The 17,162-nt window shown below is 45.9% G+C and overlaps 1 pseudogene; it reads left to right on the top strand.

Annotated features, from left to right (window-relative positions):
- Positions 1-2,400: 2,400 nt before the first annotated feature.
- Positions 2,401-2,488, top strand: LOC129687848 (U6 spliceosomal RNA; annotated as a pseudogene).
- The last annotated feature ends 14,674 nt before the right edge of the window (positions 2,489-17,162 follow it).

Here is a 17,162-nt window from a genome sequence, read left to right as displayed (position 1 = left end):
TATCTATTAACCTGAAATTAATATATATTGTATTTTCGGGAGCTGGAGGCCTGGCTCATTGGTCAAGCGCTTTGGTTTTTGCAGAGGACTCCACTTTCAGGGATTCTGATGCCCTCTTCTGGTCTCCACAGGCACTGCATGCAAATTATGTACATAAAGGCTGACAGGCACACACACTTGTACCTAAATACAAATAAACAAAATTTTAAAAGTGCTTTTTTTTCTTACTAATTAGCTTTTTAGAAGTTACTATTTTTTGCATGTGGGTGCTTTGCCTGCATGTGTGTCCAGTTGCCCTAGGACTGGAGTTAGAGATGGTTGTGAGCCACCGCGTGGGTGCAGGGGATCTAAACCAGGTTCTCTGCAAGAACAACTGCTCTTAACTGCTGATCCAGCTCTTCTGCCCCTTACTAATTAACCCTTGATTTACCTCTGTCTGTGTACATCTGTTTCTCCATCTCCAGTTAGCACAGGAGAAGTCCTGGAATTCTCAGAGGGCATTCGGACACCTGGACTCCAGGCGGTGACCTTAACTATTCACAGTGAAGCCACACACTCGTTACCTGTGACCCCCCACAGACGTGTCTCAAGCTCAGATTTCCCTTTCCTGGAGACCAGTACCCATGGCCTCTTCGTATTAGTCAACATTCAGGCTGGTGTGGTGGAGGGGCACTTGGGATGGAAAGAGACTGGTCTTCAGTGACTGTGGTGGAAACAGCCTGCCTTTCAGTTTTTCCATGACAGCCACTTACTCTAGGCTCTGCTGTGGTTCCAAAAAACAGAACAAGTAACAATGAAAACCACAAAGGTCCAAAAGATTAAAAAACAAAGAAGGCCCAAGACCACAGGGGAAAACAATGCCATGAAAGGCCATTAACTAAAGTCCCCAAATTAAAAACAAAAAACAAAAAGCAAAAAAAAAAAAAAAAAAAAAAAAAAAACCAACAACAAAAACCCACTAAATCTATGTTTGAGATGATTTCATCTTGTAAAGATATCTATTAACCTGAAATTAATTTCTACATTCAATTAAATTCCAGCAGGAATTTTAGGGAATTAAATTGATTATAAAATCTACATAGGAGAATGGAGAGCTGCAAATAGCTAATTCAATTTCAAAAGAACAAAGAAACAACACTTGGGCTGTGGATCTTCAAGATGATTACAAAGTCAAAATAATAAAAGCAGCGTATTATTGTCAAAGGACTAGAGAGACACGCTGAGGGGACAGAGCAGGAGACCGGAAACAGATGTAGACAGACATAGATGAACACATCTAATAAATAGAAACAAGGCTAAATAAACAAGGCCATGAAAGAACTCAGCAGATGATGGGAACGCATTCCAAGTAGAGGGAAGGGTGAGTTACTTAGCGAAGAGTCTCAAAGAAAATAACCCACTTCTTTGGAAATAAGTTAAATTGAGTTCATGCTCTATTTTTTTAAAAAATAAATCCAAAATGAACAAAGACTTAAATGTGAAATGCAAAATAATAAATACAAATATAGGAGAATGGATTGAAAAGAGCTCTGAACTTCAGAGTGAGTGTTTCTTTGAAAAGATTAAAAATAACATACATGAAATTTAAGGCACAAAATAAATGGATTTGATTATTTCAACATTATAGATTGCTGTTAAAGGACATAAAAAAAAACCAAACAAACAAACTAAAAACCACTCATGGGGCATAGTCCTGTAGCCTTTAACCCCAGCACTTGGGAGGCAGAGTCAGGTCAATCTCTGTAAATTCAAGGCCAGCCTGGTTTACACAGTAAATTCCAGGACAGCCAGGACTACATAATGAGACCTTTCTCCCAAAAACAAACACCCCGTGGTACCACAGTTAACAAGGGATGATGGAGTAGGTGTAGATGGTTTTTAAAACCTGTGAATCAAAATCCACAAAAACACAGCGGGGGGAAGAAAGATTTAAACAGGCCATCCACAGAAGCAGACATTTGAACAAATAATAATTATACAATTATTGCTCAATCTCTTTAACACAATTAGAATAAGAAGGCAGAGTTTTAACCCCTTGGATTGGCAACAATTAGAAAAGCGGAGACCTATCAGGGGCTGAAAAGGATGTGAGCCAGCCTGTGACCTCCTCCAGGGATGGGGGGGGGGAAGGGTAAAACATGGCGACTGGGGCTGACATATGGCTCATGCAGTAGCTCTCTTGCCTAGCATGCACCAAGGCCTGAGTTTGATACCAGTGCTTAGAGTGGTGGCTCTTGAGTGCAATCCCAGCACTTAGGAGGTGGAGGCAGGAGGATTAGAAGTTCAAGGTCATCATCAGCCACATTCTGAGTTTGAGGCCAGCCTGAGCTACAGGAGACCTTGCCCTAAAATATATATAACAAATGCTGGCTCCTGCAGTCCATGTAACAGGAAAAAAAAAAAAAAAAAAAAAGGAACTATACAAAGAAAATTAGCCTGGTCCCTGCACAAGGATGAAACACTGACCTGTGAAACATGCCATATATTTTTAAGCAAAAACAAATGAAACAGCTTTTGTGTGTAATGGAATACCAGGCTATAGACAAAAGCAGTCAGCAATTACTTCATCTTTCTCTGGCAATGCAGAAACTCTCAAGCAACCCAGAGGCGGGAAATGTAAGAGACAGAGTAGAATAGATAGCACGAAACCATTTACATACATTTTAAAAAAACTCAGGGGACACCATGCTTCTAAATGTTGCCCATGTGTCTAACTAGCCAAATTCCAAGCAATAGGATGGAAGGATGGTTCCATCCATTTGACACAGGCTGCTTTAGACATAGCTATGTCAAAATGTCCTAGGCTGGTTGCGTGTCATCTAGATTATTTTTATTTTATTTTAATTTTTAAATTTAAATTTAAATTTAAATTTTTGTTTCTTGCTGTGGACTTCTGCTTCTAACTGCGCCTTGAGCTTGGGGTGGGGTGAAAATGCTGCCTCTCATGTGGCTGGGCAGAAGAACCAGCAGAGGGTGTAGTGGCCGCTTTTCGAACACCATATCAGGTATCCACATGTCAAAAGCAGTTTCACCAATATGTCACTTACCTGCCCAAAAATATATTAAAAGTCCCTGTTCTGGTAAGGCCTTTGGGCTAAGGGCTAATCTTACCTTCTCTGTGAGAGCCATTTGCCTGAAGTCTCCATATGGCTGAAATGAGTCATTTTAATGTGAGTGTCAGTCTTTCTTGGAGGATTGTCTGGGGCCCATGCTTATGCCTTTGTTCCTCAGGCCTTTAGAACAAGCCTCAACAGTCACGGAGACCCCACTGTCCTCCCTCTGCAATACTGCTGTCTCTGCATTTAAAAGCAAAAGCAAAAGCGGGGGGAGGGGGGAAGAAAGAAAGAAAGGGAAAAAAGGTAAAATAAATAAGAATAAGGCCCCAAATTTTCTTAAAAGCTAAAGGATTACTTAATAGAACAGTAGAGATCAAGACAATAAAAACAGACAGTTCTAGTGAAAAGATGAAAGCCCATTTGGATGAGACCGTAAAGGGCTAAGTGAAGCCTTTTGTCTAAATTAAAAATAACGAAAGCTGTAAAGTAGCAAAGCCTGAGAAACAGCATGTGAAACTCCGGGAGGCTCACACCACAGGGAGGCCACCTGGAGCTGCAGGATGGAGCCTGGGACAGGGAATGTTGGTCTTTCTCCTAGGCTTTGGGCCTGGGCTGGACCTCAGGGGCCATGTCTGACACATCACATCCAATGGAGACTCTCCCACCGAGGGCTGAAGAGAGTCTCAGTTACTGTTTCCTCAGATCCTTGGACTTTGTTCGGGTGATGTCCCAGTTCTTCCTTCTTCCTCCTTCCTGTGTTTGCTTCCTCGGCAGGATGGGAAGGGCTCATATTTTGGGCTGTAGGCCCATCTTCTCAGTACTGTAGGATCTGGGTAAATGGCAGGGGCAGCTTCCTTATCTCCCACAAAGGTCTAATTCCCTAGAGTCGTAGGGCCCTGGGGAAAGGTGAGGGATGTCTGTTAGCAGAGGCTCAGCTCAGGACTTCCTCTAGGAAGTTCCAGGAGAGCCTGAAGCCTGTCAGTCTTTCCCCACCCCAGGTCCCCAGCTGGGCTCTGAATCACAGAGAGAACATGCATCAATTAATCCTTTAACTACAGCCTTAGCAGCCAAGACTCCCCGCTCCAAGGCATTGAGTGTAGAGGTCATCAGTCGGTGATTAACTGATATTGATGGATTGACAGAAAGGTCTTGTGTTCTGTTTTCCTTCCTCTTTGCCTATACTTCGAGCTCTTTGGAAGGAATATCTCCTCACTCCCTCTTTCTCTTCCATTTGTCCTATTAGTCAAGAAATACTTTAGAAACATCAGACAATTTTGTCCTCCCAAAGGTCTGGGTGAGAGTGTGGTGGGGAGGAAAGAGAGAGAGAAAGAGAGGGAGAGAGAGAGAGTCTGGGCTCAGCTGGTATCTCTAGGGAAAGGACACCACTAAAAGACCTCTGGATAAGGGGAGCTGCCTGGGGGCCAACGGAGTGGGGACGGAGTAGGATTGATTCGTGTCTGTCCAGAGGGGCTTTGGGGTAGAAAGTGCTGCATGTTTCAATGCACAAAAAGTAGGCTGTGGGATTATCAGATTTACCCATGCTCAGTGCCTGGTCCTAACGACCCCAATAAACCAGGCTTGTCCATCTAGCCTTTTTATTTTTAAGTGTGTATTCACTACTTGTGTGTGTGTGTGTGTGTGTGTGTGTGTGTGTGTGTGACTTTATGTCTGTGGATATGAGTGGCTGTACGTGGGAGTGCAGAGGTCAGGGGAGGGGTCAGGTGTCTTCTGACTCTCTGCTTATTCCTTTGAGTCAGGGTCTCTACCTGAACTTGGGCTCATTTTTTTCAATTAAGCTGGAACCCAGCAAGCCTCAGAGATCCTGCTGTGGCTGCCCTTTCAGAGCTGGAGTTTCAGGCATTCTGGGGATACCCAGCTTAATATGCAAGTGTTTGGATCTGAATCCTGGTCATGATGGCACAGCGAGCACCCTTAACCACGGAACTATCTTTACAGACCTTCACAACATCCTTAATAGGCCAATTAAAAACAAATAACAGCAAAGGACAGAAAAAGAAACTTATTCAATATGCTCACATTAGGAAGAAAAAAGGACAAAGGGAGCCAATGATTCCCTAAGTCTGTCTTTGGGGTCTTGGCATGAAGTGTAAGTTATAACCCCGCCCATCACAGACCCATCATTGTCTCAGTTTTAGCATTTTCTGTAAGGTGGTCTGACAGGTTGTAATTTTTAAAAGAAAAATAATGGGAGACAGGCTTCTTCTCTGGCAGGCACCAGGCTTCATCCTTTATCATCTCCCATCATGAGATAACTGGGGCAAGTTCCAATTTCTTGGAGTACTTTGTTTCAATAGAATATCTTCATTTCTGCCAAGATGGTAAGCTGACAGAAAGTGTGCGTAAGAGGGAGAGGGAAGAAGGGAGAGAGAGGGAGAGAGAGAGAGAGATTTGAGAGGGAAATCAGGGCTGGAGAGATCAGGGTTCAGTCATTAAAGACTAGGCTCACAGATAAAAATCTAAGAGAAGGGAATCAGGTGACAGATCATACAGGACCCAGGGAAAGTGTGTGGATGTTAAGGGCAATGGGAAGGCACTAAAAAATTTTAAGCGGAGAGAGGAAGTGATCCACTTGCACATTTGGAAATGCCTGTTAAGACAACATTGAATAACACTACTGTGAGGGGCCAGTCAGTAAAGTTCTTGCCATGAATGTATGGGACCTGATGCAACATCTGTGTAAGAGCTGGGCGTGGTGGCTTGTACCTGTAATCCTAGCATCCGGGAAGTGGAGGCAAGCGGATCCCTGGAGCTTTCTCATTAGCCAGTCTGGCTGAATTAGCGAGTTCCAGATACTGTGAGAGACCCTGTCTTAAAAATTAAAAAAATAAAATTTCTCGGGTTTTTTTGCTTTTATTTTATTTTTTTTTCCTTCAAGACAAGGTCTTCCTGTGCAGCTGCCCTGGAACTCGTTCTGTAGACCAGGATGGCCTTGAACTCACAGAGATCTACCTGCCTCTGTGCTGAGATTAACGGAGCATGCCTCCACCGCCTGGCTCACTTCCTGCTCTTGTAGAGAGCCTGTGTTTCATTCCCAGGGCTACCGTCCGATGTGCCATTACCTGGTGTACACAGTGCCTGTAACTCCAACTTCCGAGGACCTGATGCTCTCTGCTTGCCTCCACAGGCCCCTGCACTCATGCGCCCGCTCTCACACACATACACATGTAATTTAAAGATAAAATAGTTATAGCAGTGCACACCATTAATCCCAGCCCTTGGGAGGCAGAGTTCAGTGAGTTGGAGGCCAGCCTGGTCCACATAGTAAGTTTTCGAGCAGCTGCGGCGATAAGAGAGATCTTGAATCAAAATAAAGCAAAATAATAAAATATTAAACAAATAATAGAGAGTGACTGAAAAAAAACAACTGAAGGAAATCTACACACACACACACACACACACACACACATTTGAGAGTGTACACACTTGTAAATGTCTATATGCCTATGAAAGTCCACACACAGACACAAAACATTAATAAAAAAAAAAAACAAAACAAAAAACAAGTAACCTTGTAAGTTAGAATGTGGTACATCCCAAGGGACATCTAGGCCCCCGAGCTTGTAGCAAGTGGTGGAGGCAGGAGGGAGTAGAGTGGAAGATTTGGGAGATGTCACCCAAGTGCAACGGACAAGCCTGTTTGGTTCTTGATTTGAATGAGCCAACCGTCAAAAGCCGCCGTTGCAGTGGCTGAGGAAATCTGAAGATGCGCATTTCATAACCTTCGGGAGCTGGTGCTCATTCTGTTAGGTGGTAATGGCATTGTAATTAGGTTCAAGGGAGAGAGGCCCTCATCTGTCAGAGACGAGCCGTGATGTATTTACAGGTGGAGTGAAAGGATGCCTGAGATCTGCTTTAAAATCTTCAGGAAAAAAAGAAGTGCGTGGGAGAGAACAGAAGAAACAAGATTGACAAAATGTTGATGGCGTCTTGAAGCTGGCTGATGGGCACATGGGCCTCTTTATAGCAGTTCCTGAATTTTTCCACTAAAAGGTAGAAAAAGTATATAATGGTTTAAAAAAAAAGTTTCCTTAGTTTGTTGAGGTTGTGGGGCATGGTGCTGCCACCTGTCACACCTGAGCACTTAGTGGGGTAACACAAAAGTAATCGATGAAGCCACGTGTGGGCCCAGCCTGCTCCAGAGAGACTGTTGACTCGGGCCTCGGACAGAACTGGGAACCTGATATGCTGGCCAGTTGCTTCCTGCTACCTCAGGCTGAACCTCTGCTCCTTACCTGACAAATGGGAACTGTTGCAGTTGCTTTCAGCAGGGTTGATGCAAGCATTAAGCAAACAGTGTCTGTAGGGCTGGGGAGCTGGCTCCTGGGCTGTAAGAGCACTTGTTCTGAAAGCATGAAAACCCGGATTAGAACCCGCAGCACCTATGTACAAAGCCAGGCATGGCTGTGAGTGCCTGAATCCCAGCATTGAAGGAAGAAGGGGACAGACACAGACGGATCCCGACAGCTTGATGATCAGTCAGCCTAGCTCTGCCTCAAGACGAAGAGGTAGAAAGAGATGGGGGAAGATACCCAACATCCTGCCTGGCTTCCACATGTGTGCACATGAGCCGAACACTCACATTCACACATCTACAACACACACACACACACACACACACACACACACACACACACTCACACACACAATCTACCAATCTACAAAGCACCACCTCATTCCCAGTACCTTTGGAGGCCTGGTGATGTAACTATGCTGAGGCCTATCCTGACTGGGTTCTAGAACTCTCTCCAGGGGATTAGTGTTTGGCATCTAGACACCTGAGTCGTGGTTGTGTGTTGTGGACGCTTCTGCCTGATGGCCTGCAAGTGCATGCTCATGCTCATGACTTTGTTGTGCAGACTGGAATCTGGGCTCCCGAAAGAGGCTAGGCGTGGTCCTTCCATGAATATCCAGGGAGGAAGGGAAGGAGGGAGATGGTGAGAGAAGAGAGATGTGGGCACACAGCCCATGGAAAAGCTCATGTCTCCGGTGGGCTCAGAAGGGGGGGGGTGCTGCAACTTAAAGTGGAGGTGGCACCAAGTGGTATTAAGCTAGGGGCTGAGGTAGCACTGTCAGAACAAGAGGGGAGAGGCCGAGAAGTCGATGGCAAGAGAAGAATCCAAAACTATGTACAACAGGCCTGGAAGAGAGAAACCTGAGCCCCAAAGGGTTGGCCAGTGCAGAGGGCTCTGCTGCTCCCCACCTCCCACCTGTCTCCAGCTGGCACCAAGCTCTTTCTTTATGGATGAGCCAGAGAAATTAAAGCTGGCAGGGACTCGACTCCTGAGACCCTTTCTCTCTGAAGAAGCTTCTAGAACTCAGCTTGGGTGGGGCAGGGAAGTGGTCATGGAATTCCCAGGAATCAGAGTCCAGGAGGCACGGTTGAAAGGGCAGGGCATCTCCCTCGGCTCTCTTATAGAAAACCTCTAGGCACAGGGACAAGAGGCTGCTAATTCAATTCTGTCTTCTTCATTGATTTAATCAAACCCTATTCTGAGTGGGGGGAGAGGAAGTCCCTCCTTCACGTGGGGGAGCTGTTAATTCTGCCTGTGTCACATTTGAACAGCAGTAAAACACACCGCGGCTCCCACCTTCCCAAAGTCAACCTGATTACCGCTTTAGCGGGGTCTTCCATCCTGTGAGCCTGCCTGCAGCAGCATGGGGCTCAGAGCTAGCAAGGGAGCAGGAACATGCTCCCTACAAGAAGTTGGAAAGCCCTGTGTTGGGGAGGGGCTTCTCTTGCTTTCCCAACTCTCTGAGGCACCCTCCTCTCACCTTCTGCCTCCTTTTAGGGAAGGATGCCTCAGATACCCTTAGGCCAACTAGAGAGGTGGGGCTGAGGTCTCATTGCAAATCAGGAAGCCAGGATCCAGAAGCTGAACCATCTTCGGAGCCCAGGCTTCAGACTCCAGCCCCGAAGGAAACCACCTCCTATTCTGCCTTCTGCTTTTCAGGGCCTCCAAGAGCCTCTAGCCAAAGTGCAGTACCTCCCTTAGTCTGGCCTGATACTACCTCCTACCTTATTTGACTTTCCTTCTTAGAACCCTGCCTTCAACCAGTGAATGTCAACACTGCAAAGTGTGGTAGCTGTATTGGGGTCTCTTGGGGGCACTACTCCCCAGCAACCACAGCTTTTCTTTGAACTTGCTTTCTTGTCTGAGGGGAAAACAAAAAGCAAATTTGGCATCCTCTTTGTTGTATGTTCCTTGTGGGTGACAGTACTTAGCCTTCCTCAGCAGCATCTTTGAGTCCTGTGTCTTCTGAGCTCACCAGAACACCAGGACCAGTGGTCCTGGACTGAGAACTGGGTCCACACTTGCATGTATTCCTCCTGGTCTTGCCATGCTCCTGACATAACTTGCTACATGGGGACATCTTCATAAACTGGTAGCAACAGTTGCTCAGGGCTCATGTGATTAAAAACAAACAAAACAAAAAAAATATATACCAGAGGTTTGAAACAAGTTCTATCACAACCACAGTGTCCAGAGTCTACACTGCAATCCAGCTGTCCAAAGGGTCTCACCCACTCTGAAGCTCAGAGAAGAAGCCTCCCCTCCAAAAAACAAAAACAAAAACAGAAACAAAAACATTTTCCTTCCCTTTCCCTGAATATGGCTGTTCTGATATTCACACATCTCAGAGGTTAAGACTTTTGGGACCTCTCTAGGAGCTAACTCTAGCAACAAGGACAGTGTCAGGAAAGCTAATGAAGCAAAAACCACATGTCCCAAAATGCTAAAAATACATCTGTCCTATGATCCAGCCTTCCACTTCAGGTTATGTATCTGAAGGAAATGGGGAATGAACCCAGCATGCTAAGGAGATCTCTGCACAGCTATGTTTACTGTGACACCACTCACACTAGCTAAAATGTGGGATCATCTGGATGTCCATCAGCTCTTGAATAGATGAGGGAAACACGATCTATGTATGTAGTGGAGTCTCGTCCAGCCAGTTCAAGGGCATCCTTAGATACATAGTGAGTTCAAAACCAGCTCCATTTCAAGAAATGGAGGATGCAAAGGCTTCCATCTCCAGTATCACATTAGCTGGTGTCCACCTGTAATCCCAGTACGTGGGAAGTGGACAAAAGAGGACCAGGAATTCAAGGTCTTCTCGGCTGCATAGTAAAGTGGAGACCAACTTGGGAGCCAAGAGACTCTGCCTCTTGCACTTCATCCTCCACCTCTTGTCTGCCCTGGGCAGCTTAGAACAGGGGCTGGAGTCAGCTGCTGACCAGCAATTTGCTGAAGAACGCCAAGGACCCTGGTTTCACTCAGGATGGACTGGCTGAGGGGAGGCTTCAGTCAAGGGCACTGGTTGAGGGCTACTCTAGCCAACCCTCCTCTTCATTCTGTGTCCCCCACCATCACACACAAATTTTCTGCTTCTGCAAGTTCATACCAGCAACGCTGCCATGACCCAACGTGCCTTTCAGACTCCCTGAAGACGTAGCTGTCAGTCACTTTGCAGTAATCAGATGCCTGGCTTCCCAGTCACTCCTCACTGTTGACCCAAGACAGCAGCCTGAAGCACGATAATCCCCAGAGTACCAAGCTTGGCTCAGAACCATTCCTATTTAAAGAAAAAAAACCGAGTCCACATCTGGTGTATTCGGAGAGCCTGTCTTAAGCCTTCTGCTGTGGCAACATATGCCTGAGATAAACCTCCTGACAAGAGGAGGAGGTTTGGAGCCTTTGGTCTGGTTTGGCCATTGCTCTGACGGTGCTGAGGCAGAGTATCATGGAGGGAACATGTGCTGGAGGAGGCCAGAGTTGGCTGTAGAGCTCCTGCGATTTGCTAGAGATCACTGAGGATCCCCAGATGCACCCAGGAGGGACTGGTTCAGGAGAGGAACTTCCTTTTGGGCTGGGAGCAAAATCAGGAGACAGACTGGAGGCTGGAAAGAGATGGCTCAGTGGTTAGGAGCACTTCCTGCTCTTCCAGAGGACCTAAGTCCGGTTTCCTGCACCTGCGATGAATAACTCACAATCACCTGTAACTCCATGTCCCGGGGAATCTTACACCCTCTCTTCTGGCCTCAGCAAGCATACACACACACACACACACACACACACACGAGCGCACACGCACATGCACACGCACACACACCTAAATTAATTAATTAGAGAAAAAGGCTGGTATCCCATAAGCCTATGGAAGGGCATACCTGATGCCAATTGGTGTGTGTGTATGTGTGTGTTTTAATCAATTGACCTTTTCAAGAGCTTACTTATAAGTGCTTATAAAAAAAGCCCAAGCCTTTGGAGAGTCGCTGTGTGGGGGAAATTTTTCACAATAACTTTAAATTTTAATTGCTATTTAGCATTATCTTCTGTCCTAGTTTAGCTTCTGTGGCTGTGATAAAACACTGACCAAAATCAAGTTGGGGAGGCAAGGTTTAGTTCATCTTAAATCTCTCAGGTCACAGTCCGTTACTGAGGAGAGTCAGAGGAACTCAAGGCGGGAACCATAGGCTTTCCCATAGGCCACTCTATGGGAATTTTCACAATTAAAGTTCCCTCTTCCAAAATAATCCTACTTGTGTCAAGGTGACTGAAGACTAGACAGCACACCCATAGATGTTCTCCTAGGTGACTACCACCTCAGGCAACTAGACAGTGATGATCACCCACCACACTCACATCCACCAAGGGCTTCTCGGTCACCAGGTGCATTTGGCACTGTTCCTTGGGGATTCCTAGGCAGTCCTGAGCTTCGGAGGCAGTCAGATCTCTGTGAGTTCAAGCCCAGCCTCATCTATATAGATTGTTCCAGCTAGAGCTACCTAATGAGGCCCTGTCTCAAAAACAAACAGACAAGCAAACATTCCTAGAGAGCTTGTTGGTCTTTAGTCTACATTGGAATCCCGAAGAAGGCTCTAATACCAGTGAGAGAATGCCTCAGCAACAGGCTGGAGTGAGGGCAAGCAGGCGAAAAGCAAAAGCTTCCTTTTTTCCACGTCCTGTTCTGTTGGTTGCCACCAGACATGGCCCAGATGTAGGGTAGGTTTCCACCTCAAATGAGGCAATCAAGAAGATCTGTCACAAGTTTGCCCAGCTGAGTGGGTTTTAGTTCACTGCAATGTAGTCAAGTTGACAGCCATGATTAGCCATCACAGATTTGATGCACTCCTCAAATGCCTCTCCTGCACCAAAAAAATTTCTGCTTCACTTTATTTTTTATTCATTTTAAAAATGTATTTATTTTCCCATATATTATATCCCAACTGCAGTTTTCGCTTCCTCTGTTCCTCCCAGTCCCTCTCCTACTTCCCCTCTCCTCCAGATCCACTCCTCTTCCATTTCCCCTCAGAAGAGAGCAGATCTCCCAGGGATACCAACAAAATATGGCATAAAGAAGCAACAATAAGATTAGGCACCTCCCCTTGCATCAAGGCTGGATGTGGCAATTCAGAAGGGGGGAGAAAGGTTGTAAAAGCAAGCAAAAGAGTCAGAGACAGTCCCCACTTGCCACCAAGCTGCACAACCGTAACATACATGTAGGGGACCTGGATCAGATCCATACAGGCTCCCCGACTTTGTCTCAGTCTCTGTGAGCCCCTATGAGCCTCGCTTAGATGATTCTGTGGGCTTTGTTCTTGTGGTGTTCTCCACACCTTTGGCTCTAACATCCTCCCCCCACCCCCACTTCCATGGAGTTCCCTGAGCTGTGTTGGACTGTGGGTCTCTGCATCTGCCCCCATCAGCTGCTGGATGAAGGCTCTCTGATGACAATCATACTAGGCTCGCATCTATGGGTATAGCAGAATATCATTAGGAATCATTTCTTTGACTTTGGCGGGGCGGGGGCAGTCCTGTTTGGTTCTATCCTAGGTTCGTGGGCTATTCAGCCTCTCTGGTTCCTGGCCATCCAAGCAGTGTCTGGGGTGGGCTCACTCTCACTGGGGGTGGGGGGGTGAGGGTGGGAGGCTCAAGTTGGATCAGTCATTGATTGGCCACTCTCACAAGCTCTGTGCCACCTTTACCCCAGCATATCTTGCAGGCAGGATAGGTAGGTTGAAGGTTTTGTGGCTGGGTTAGCGTCCAAGCTCCACCGCTGGAAGCCTTGCCTGGTTACAGAAGATGGACAGTTCAGGCTCTGAATCCTCCATTAGTAGGAATTCTCACTAGCGTCACCCTCATAGATTCCAGGGAGTTTCTATCGCACTAGGTTTTCACAGTGACCCCCAAATGCCCCCCAATTCCAGTCATCTCTTCCAGTCTTCCAGTACTCTCTTCCTCCACTCCACCCTGTGTGCCTGATCCCTCTCATTTTATTTTTTAAGGATTTATTTGTGTGTGTGTGTGTGTGTGTGTGTGTGTGTGCACCAAATGCATGCAGAGATGCCTATGGAGCCCAGAAGAGGGTGTCAGATAACCTTAGACTGGAGTTATAGGTGGTTATGAGCCACCATGTGGATCTTGATACAGAACCCTGGTCCTCTGCAAGAGCAGAAAGAGCCCTTAACTGTTGCCCCAGACCCTTTTATCTTAAACATTTTTTATTTTACACACACATACACACACACACACACACACACACACACACACACACACACTGTGCATGTACATGTGGAGACCAGAGGTTGAGGTTGGGTATCTTCCTCCATCGTTTCTACACTTTGCCATTGTTTGAGACAGGGTTTCTCCCTGATTCTGGAATTTAAGGTTTTGGGTAGGTGGGCTGGCCAGTGAGTTCCTGGGATCCCCCTGTCTCTGCTCCCCCAGCAGAGGGTTGAGAGGTGTATCACCGTGCCTGCTGGGGAGCCCACTTCAGGTCCTCATGCTCCCGGCAAGCACTGCATCCTCTGAGCCACCTCCCTCGGCCCCCTGTCTCATATTTTATTTTATTTCGAATCGGTACATAACAACCGTGCACATTTGTGGGGTAGAAGTAATGTTTTCATCCTTACACACATTGTATAATCAAGGCAGGGTGCTTAGCATACCTCTCACTTTAAAACAGTTATCGTTCCTTTGTGGTGAGGAGCCCACAGCCCTCTTTTCCTGCTCTCTGGAGGTGTATAGTACATTCTTCTCCAGCGTGACACCTACCGTGCAGCAGAATACCAAGGCTTGTTCCCAGCCAGCTCCCACCCATTGACCAGCCTCTCCCTCCCCCAGTTCACAATTTAAAAGGTACTAAGGGGAGAGCTCTTCTCTCCTCGATGCCAGCCAGTATTTCCCACCTCAGATGTGGTTTTGGAGATGTTTTCTGGCATATCTAAGCAGCAGTGGCTGGGCCCCTCCTTCTGGACAGGCGGGGATAAACAATTCTCATCCCTCCTCGTTCCTTCCTCTCTTCGTTTAAAATTGAATCTTGGAGATTGCCACACATTTCAAGGAAATGTTGCATTCTTTTCATATCTGTGTGGTAATCTTCTGAATAGAAGGAAATAATTTAAATAATTAAGACAGTTCTCAATTAAAAGGCATTAAGTGGTTTCTAATCCTTTGTTATTACAAACAGTAATGCGAGGGGAAAACCTTGAACAAATATCATTTTCCACACATATAAGATACATTTCTAGGAGCCCAAGAGCATTGTAAGATATTCCTCAGAATGTGCACTTCTGGAAGTAAAGCATCTAATCAAAGGGTATTTGAAATGTCAACTTTATTTTTTTAATTTTTTTTTTTTTTAAGATAATGTCTCTAAGCTGGCCTCAAACCGAGTAGTGGAGGATGGCTTTGAACTCCTGATCCTCCAGCCACCACCTCTCAGACACTAAGAGTGCAAGCATACACCACCAGGCCTGACTTTGAAATTTAAATCTTGACACATGTGCCAACTGCCTGCCATAGAGTTATGTCAGTTTACAGCCTGGCTGTCATGAACGTACATGCCTGCTTGCATATAACCTTGCCAAGTCCAAGGGTGAAAATAGTATCTTAGTGTAATTTGAATGTGCAATATTCCTATTACGACCGAGTTAAGGGCTTCTTTCATTTCCCTTTCTGTAAATGTCTGTTCATATCTTTCTATGCATTTTTTGAGACAGGGTTTCACATAGCCCAAGCTGACCTCAAATTTATGCAGCTGAACATAGCCTTGACCTTATGATGCTTGTGTCTCTACTTGCCAAGTGCTGGGATTTTAGGGAACCCCTCTCCATGCTGTATCTGCTACAAGAGGTTTGCAAAATTCTCTTCCTTTTTTTAGGGGTGATAGTGTGGAGGCTTGAAGTCAGAGGTTTGTGAATACCAGGCATGTGTTCTGCCTCCAAGCTACAAACCCCCAGCCCTGTTCATCTCTGTGGCTGGTTTTTGTTTGTTTGTTTGCTCTTATTATTCTCCTGACAGTTGTCATTGCTGTCTCTAATTTTGTGTGTGTGTGTTCTACGCACAGAGAGACCAGAAGACAGTCACTCTCCCCCTTAATGCCTTATGACATGGTCTCTCACTCGCTCTGGAGCTAGGCTGGTGGCCAATAAGCCCAAGATATCTTCTTGTCTCTGTTCCCCAGCCCCAGCATTAGGATTGAGGGGGAGTAAAAGCACACATTTAGCCCTTTTCCAAGAGTGGTAGGGGTTTAAATACATCCTCATGAGTGTGCATCATGTGTTTTTTAGCTGCTGAACCATCTCCCTAGATCCTTGTTGTTTGGAAGCAGAGTCTCATGTAGCCCAGGTCGGCTTGGAACTTGTTATTTGCCAAGGATGACCGTTAACTTCTGATTCCCCGGCTTCCCACTCCATGTGCTAAGATTACAGGTGTGCACGGCCACACTCAGGTTAGATGGTCCAGAGCACTGAACTCGGGGGCCTCCTTCATCCTAGGCAAGCACTCTTTCACCGGAGCAGCATTCCCAGCCCTCTTGATGATTTGTGGATACTTTTTATTTGACAAAGATGTCAGTTCTTCCTCTGTTATAGGAATGTCAGTGTCTCAAACCTTTTCCTGTGAGTTGAGCCTTTTGCTTTTGTGTGTGATTGTTCATGGCCCTCCTTGAGAAGGCATTGTCCTGTTGAATCAAGGATAGCTGTGAGGTTTACTTGTCACGTAGACGAGGGAGAAGCGTGTGTGTTCCTTTGGCTGAAGCCTTCCTTGCTCAGGCCTTACGAGCTCTTTCTTGCACAGAAACTAGAGTCAGCAGATGATATCTGTGGCTTTAAATTGACAACTCAAAATAGATGAATGCTGACAGTGTGGGCATAGAAGCCTCATCCGATCTTCATGAGAGGCTGTTGTGAGGGCAAAGAAACATTCCATTGTTACCTAATAGCACCAAGATTGTGAGGCATTCTTCTTGATGCAATGTGAACATCCTACCCTGACTAATATGTTATAGAAAGAATATTGTCCCAAAGGGAATTCTTTTTCGGTACTGGGATTGGACTTAGGGTCTCACCCACACTTGAGCATGCATTCCACCACTTCGTGACATCTGCAGCCTTTTCCTCCTTTTCTTTGTTTCTTCTTTTCTTTTGAGACGAGATAATTTTACTGTCCATAATTACATTATTAAACAAAAAACAACCTAGAGACAATAGACTGGCACAGGGTCGGGGAAGTCGTGAATGAATAGCAAATGAGACATGACTGCACTCATTTACACTTTTGCTCTTGATGTTAGGATGACTATTTCAAAGCTCAAGTCAGGTGTGAGGGCAGATACTGTTCATGGGCCAAAGCCTGCAGCAGAATTGAGGTTTTCTGTGTCTCTCAGCTCTTCTGCTCTGGGTAAGACTTTGGAGCCCTCAGTAGAGGTGCTGTGTCCCTGCACCTCAGCCTCTACCACCTGAGCTGTGAATGTGTCGTCTATGCTTGGACCCCAACCCCATCAGGTGGTCAAGTGTTGAGTGTGTAATGAGGATCCGTTTAGTCACGATGGCCTGAAAGCTAACCTCCTAGGTGGGGAGTGTGCCTCTCAGCTTCTCAGCCTGCTCTTCTTGTCCAGGCTTATTGGCCTTCTTGCCATCACTCTATAATTTTAACAGGAAATTATGAGTTGATGAATCAAGGTCATCCTCAGTTCCATAGAGAATTATGGTCAAGCCTAGCTACATAAAGCCCTGTGTCGAAGAAGAAGAAGTAGAAGAAGAAGAAGAAGAAGAAGAAGAAGAAGAAGAAGAAGAAGAAG

This window comes from Psammomys obesus, unplaced genomic scaffold, assembly GCF_907164565.1.
Source record: "Psammomys obesus unplaced genomic scaffold, mPsaObe1.curated_primary_1811, whole genome shotgun sequence".
Lineage (NCBI taxonomy): Eukaryota > Metazoa > Chordata > Mammalia > Rodentia > Muridae > Psammomys > Psammomys obesus.
The sequence above is the reverse complement of the archived record's forward strand: the minus strand, read 5'-3'. Positions and strand labels throughout refer to the sequence as shown.